Source organism: Procambarus clarkii, chromosome 1 (assembly GCF_040958095.1).
Source record: "Procambarus clarkii isolate CNS0578487 chromosome 1, FALCON_Pclarkii_2.0, whole genome shotgun sequence".
Taxonomy (NCBI): Eukaryota; Metazoa; Arthropoda; class Malacostraca; order Decapoda; family Cambaridae; genus Procambarus; species Procambarus clarkii.
Genome location: NC_091150.1, coordinates 13,245,017 through 13,250,667, shown reverse-complemented (window position 1 = coordinate 13,250,667; position 5,651 = coordinate 13,245,017). Strand labels below are relative to the sequence as shown.

General features: G+C 43.4%; 1 pseudogene; it reads right to left on the bottom strand.

Annotated features, from left to right (window-relative positions):
- Positions 1-3,830: 3,830 nt before the first annotated feature.
- LOC138357988 (2-oxoglutarate and iron-dependent oxygenase domain-containing protein 2 pseudogene) lies at positions 3,831-5,079 on the bottom strand (annotated as a pseudogene).
- Positions 5,080-5,651: the final 572 nt, after the last annotated feature.

Here is a 5,651-nt window from a genome sequence, read left to right as displayed (position 1 = left end):
CATACTAAGACTAGGGAAAGGATAGGTCCATTAAAAAATGAGACAGGTCAAATAACTGATAGTGATGAAGAGATGAGTAGTATTTTTAATAAATATTTTGTATCTGTATTTACTAAAGAGGAACTTAACAATATGCCTTCAGCCGAACAAGTCTATGTGGGTGGGGACGAGGACAGGTTGACGAGTTTAGCAGTTACCAGGGAGGATGTTCTTAAACAAATAGTAAAACTCAAACCAAACAAATCCCCAGGGCCGGATGAAGTGTTTGCCAGGGTGCTTAAAGAATGCAAAGAGGAGCTTTCCGAGCCAATGTCAACCATATTTAATAAATCAATAGAGTCAGGCAGAGTGCCAGAGTTTTGGAAAGTTGCTAATGTGATACCAGTTTTTAAGAAAGGAGATAGATCACTTGCGTCTAACTATCGACCAATTAGCCTAACGTCTATTGTGGGAAAGTTACTCAAATCTATAATAGCAAATATAATTCGTCTTCATCTTGAAAAACATAAATTAATAATTGAGTCGCAACATGGTTTTATAAATGGCCGTTCATGTTTAACAAATTTGTTATCTTTTTATTCTAGCATAGTTGAGGCAGTTGATAGTGGTAAGGATTGTGATGTTGTGTACCTTGACTTTAGCAAAGCTTTTGATACAGTGCCACATGAAAGACTGATTAAAAAGATAGAGTCTCATGGTATTGGGGGTGCTATATTAAGCTGGATTAGGGCATGGCTATACAAAAGGAAACAGAGAGTTAGTATAAATGGAATCAAGTCAGAGTGGGAAAATGTTGTAAGTGGAGTGCATCAAGGCTCTGTCCTGGGACCTCTGTTGTTTATAATATATATAAATGATTTAGATTCAGGTTTGAGTAGCAACATTTGCAAATTTGCCGATGATACGAAAATCGGTAGGGAAATTAATTCGGAGGAGGACTCACTATCACTTCAAGTTGATCTAGATAGGGTTTTGAAATGGTCAAAGGATTGGCAGATGCAGTTTAATGCTGATAAATGTAAAGTTCTGAGGTTAGGTAATGATGATAGAGTTACAAGATACGAGCTAGATGGTGTTGCGAAAGGGATCTGGGAGTTATGATTAGTAAGAGTTTCAAACAAAAGGATCAATGCATAAATGTTCGTAATAAGGCAAATCGGACAATTGGATTTATTAATTGCAGCGTTAGTAACAAGACACCTGGTGTGGTTTTCAAGCTATATCTTGCTCTAGTTAGGCCCCATTTAGATTATGCAGTTCAGTTTTGGTCCCCATATTATAGAATGGATATAAATTCACTTGAACGTGTCCAGCGTAGGATGACTAAGTTAATTCCCCAAATTAGAAATCTTTCATATGAAGAAAGATTAACAAAGCTTAAGTTGCATTCACTGGAAAGGCGAAGAGTTAGGGGTGACATGATAGAGGTTTACAAGTGGGTGAATGGACATAACAAAGGGGATATTAATAGGGGTATTAAAAGTATCAACACAAGACAGAACACGAAACGATGGGTATAAATTGGATAAGTTTAGATTTAGGAAAGACTTGGGTAAATACTGGTTCAGTAACAGGGATGTTGATTTGTGGAACCAATTACCGCGTAACGTGCTGGAGGTGGGGTCCCTCGATTGTTTCAAGCGCGGGTTGGACAAGTATATGAGTGGGATTCGGTGGTTATAAATAGGAACTGCCTCGTATGGGCCAATAGGCCTTCTGCAGTTGCCTTTGTTCTTATGTTCTTATGTTCCTCTGGGGGGGACCTTTGGGATCTGGGGGGACCTGGCACGGGGAGACTGGTGGAGGATGGAGGGCTTGGGGGGTGGAGGGGAGTGGGATGGTGGGGGAGAGGGGGAGGGTAAGGGGGGTGGGTAAGAGGGGGAGGGTAGGGGGGAGCATGAGAAGGGGAGAGTGAGAGGGGGAGGGTTGGGGGGGTGAGAGAGGGGGGTTGGTGGAGCATGGGGGGAGGAGAGGCTTTGGGGGATAGGGGAGATGGGGGAGGTGGGGAGAAAAGGGGGGAGGGCTTGGGGGGCGTGGGGAAAAAAGGAGGGCTGAGATGGGTGAGGACTAGGGGAGGGTTTATGGGAGTGGTGGAGAGGGGAAGACTTAGGAGGGGCTGGGGAGAAGGGAGGGCTTGGGGGTGGGAGAGACAGGAAGTCATGTGGGAGAAGGGAGGGCTTGGGGGAGAAGGGAGGTCCTGGGGAGAGGGATGAGTGGGAGGAGGGGGGTGAGTGGGAGAAGGAGGGTGGGTGGGGGTTTGGTGCCCTAGGTGGGTACTTAGTGGGGGGCTGACAGGGGATGGGGCAGGTTGAGTGTCTGTTGGGTAGAATGTGGGGGTGGGGCCCCAATCCCTGTGGCTGTTGCACTGTTTGAGGAGGGTTCTCCACTTCCCTCTGGGATTGTAGGGTTCTGGGTTGTGGTATTCTGATTCCTTTCTCTCTCCGTGCACTCCTTCCTCGCGTCTGCTGCCTGTATTCTCTCTTCCCTTAGTCATATCCCTCTGCAGGAATACTTTTTTGAACTTCGGAACATTTGCTAGATCGCTCTTCCTTGCTAACAGTTCCTCTTTCGTGATTTCGCTCATGAATATCACCTTTATCATTCGGTCTCTGTCCTTGTTGTACTTTCCAAGCCTGAAAACCTTTCCAACATTTTGGTCAGTTCCCCTCCATTCTTATCTCTTTAAGGATCTCGGTAACTGGGTTTTTGTCCTTGTCTCTCCGCTCCTTTGGGCTGGTCCCTGTTTGCTCTTTAATGCCTGCTACTACAACTGCTCTTTTCTCTCTATCATCTTGTTAGTTCATCTAGCTGCTTCCTGAGAGGAAGCCACTTCCATGGCAACTTCCTTAACTGCAGACCTAGCTGCAGGGCTCTTTTTAAGCATTTCAGCAAATGAGAGCTGGGTTGTGGTGGTCCCCTCCACAGTAGCATTCCCATCTCCCTGAGGTACAGTTTGTGTCTGGTATTGTGGAGGAGGTTATCTTGAGATGATTTCGGGGCTTTTTAGTGTCCCCGCGGCCCGGTCCTCGACCAGGCCTCCACCCCCAGGAAGCAGCCCGTGACAGCTGGCTAACAACCAGGTACCTATTTTATTGCTAGGTAACAGGAGCATAGGGTGAAAGAAACTCTGCCCATTGTTTCTTGCCGGCGACCGGGATTGAACCCGGGACCACAGGATCACAAGCCCAGTGTGCTGTTCGCTCGGCCGAACGGCTCCCAATACAGGTCGACCTGTAGACCGATCTACAGGTCGACCTACCTGTAGCTTCCAATGCTAGCTTAACATGGTATTGCTTTTAAATATCATTTTATTTACCCAGTTAATTGTCTTTATTATTTAGTTGTAAAGAAAATGTAATGTATACAGTACATTAAAATTCATTAGTGCAGTATATATTTAAAGTACTTTCCAATATGAGACAACTTTAAAGAGCACAGCATACATGGGCTTGGCAGATTGATGAGGACAAACGTTCACTAAAATTATTTTTTCTGACCATTATAAGTGTAACAACATGGCATTAAGATTTCTAGCAATGTTTTGCATTTTTATACAAGTAGTGTACATTATTTTGAATTTCTTTCAATTTTGTATCTTCACAGTTGAGATGCTTAATTGTATTAGGTAAATTGGATTGTGGCCTAGAAGTTGTCCAAATACCAGAAATATTAGTTCTCTGAAATTTCTTTGGTCCTTATGAAGTTGGATAAGAGGTACTACTCTATTACTTTGCAAAATGCTTCTTTTTATAATGATAACATTCAAGAATATTACAATTCTCCTATAAAAACCAATTTAGCACTGTTTTTGGTCAACACAATGTTTGAACACATATGTAGCACTTAATGAGCATGCAAGTATCTATGAAAATATTGGAAGATACAGTATTCCTATATATGAAGGGTAGAGCCAGTGCACTTATTTACTAGGTTAGTTTACATTTTGGAAAACTTTGAGCCCTAGAAAGTGGAGCAAACATCTGCAGTATTGACAATAAATCCATCTCCATACCCATGCTTCACAGGGACTAGAATTGGCTTTTCATCACACATTGGACACAGTTCATTTCTGACTTGAGATGACCGCATCCATACAATAAGATTATATCGAACACCATACGAGATGGGCAGTGCACCATGAAGTTGTTGGCTACGATGCAATAATCCTTTGCCTAGCTTGTGAGTGTAACCATATCGTTGATTAGAAATTTCAGTCCTCATTGGTCCAAAGTAAAGGTCTCCATCACTGTAGTCTTCATTTAGGGAAACATTGAGAGTTACCTCTGCATTGTCAAAGTGGTAATCCAGATCCACATCTTCACCTTCTTTGTAAGTGACAATGAATGCCTTATGAGAGTCTAGAGAATCACCTCCCAAGTCTGGGAAGAGCAATCTTGTAAGTGGTGTGATGTATGTTGTACGAAGATTTGATATAAAACTGTCAAACCCAAGTTCATCTAAATTAATCCCATACTGATTCATGGTATTGGGACGACTTTTTGGAAGTGGGGGACTCTTCAAAATTTCTTATCTCTTCAAGAAAAAGTTGACAAAATTCTTCAGTGAACACAGGGAAGGAATAAATACGGTTCTGGTGACTTTCGATGCAACTGGTAATGCCCTCAAGTGTTTGCTTGTCCTCTTGACTGCATTTGACTATTTCATGAAACCTGGGAGCCAAGAATGATGGCTGTAATGCAAATATCTGTGGATGCATAGGCTTATATTCTTTAGACACTTTCAACTGACGTTTCCAACTGTTATCGTGAATTTGCTTGCGCCTCAAAGAGTCTGCTTCCAACTTAGGAAGAAGCAACTCCAGGTTGTGGCATCCTTTAGACTGCAAAACCTCTGAATAATCATGTAAAAACTGCTCTCTGTCTTGGTACGTTACATGCATATTATATTCTTTTATGAATATATTGTTTGTAAAGAAACACTTGCAAATGGCAAACTGTGTCCTTAACATGTTGTTATCCTCCTCCTATGCAATACTGTAGGTGTAATTTGCACAAGTTATCTCCACCCGATGCCAAGGTGATGCTCCTCCAAGTGTTTGGGGGGCTGCCACAACCTCCTCCAAGTTTGTTTATATCAACCAGGTTGACCTCCTCTCTCCTTTAGGCATCTTATCTCCTCCTTTGCTGCCCTTAGATCATCTTGCAGGTTGGCTAATGTCTTCCTCATTACCCTCAGTCCTTCATTGAATTCATCCCGCATTTGCTGGAGTACTTCCTTCATCCAGTCTTTCTGTTCCCCCCCATCCTCTGTGTTTGTTCCAGCTGCGATTGTCCTCCTGCGTTTGCCAGCCCGAGTTCGTATCCCTTCCATGATTTCCCTTTGAGTGAGAGAGAGAGAGAGAGAGAGAGAGAGAGAGAGAGAGAGAGAGAGAGAGAGAGAGAGAGAGAGAGAGAGAGAGAGAGAGAGAGAGAGGGAGAGAGAGAGAGAGAGACAAAGGAGAGGTAGAAGATAGAGAGAGAGCAGATAGAGACAAAGGGGGTAGAGAGAGGACAGGAGAAAAAGGGGGGAGAAGGAGAAGGAGAGAGAGAGAGAGAGAGAGAGAGAGAGAGAGAGAGAGAGAGAGAGAGAGAGAGAGAGAGAGAGAGAGAGAGAGAGAGAGAGAGAGAGAGAGAGAGAGAGAGAGAGAGAGA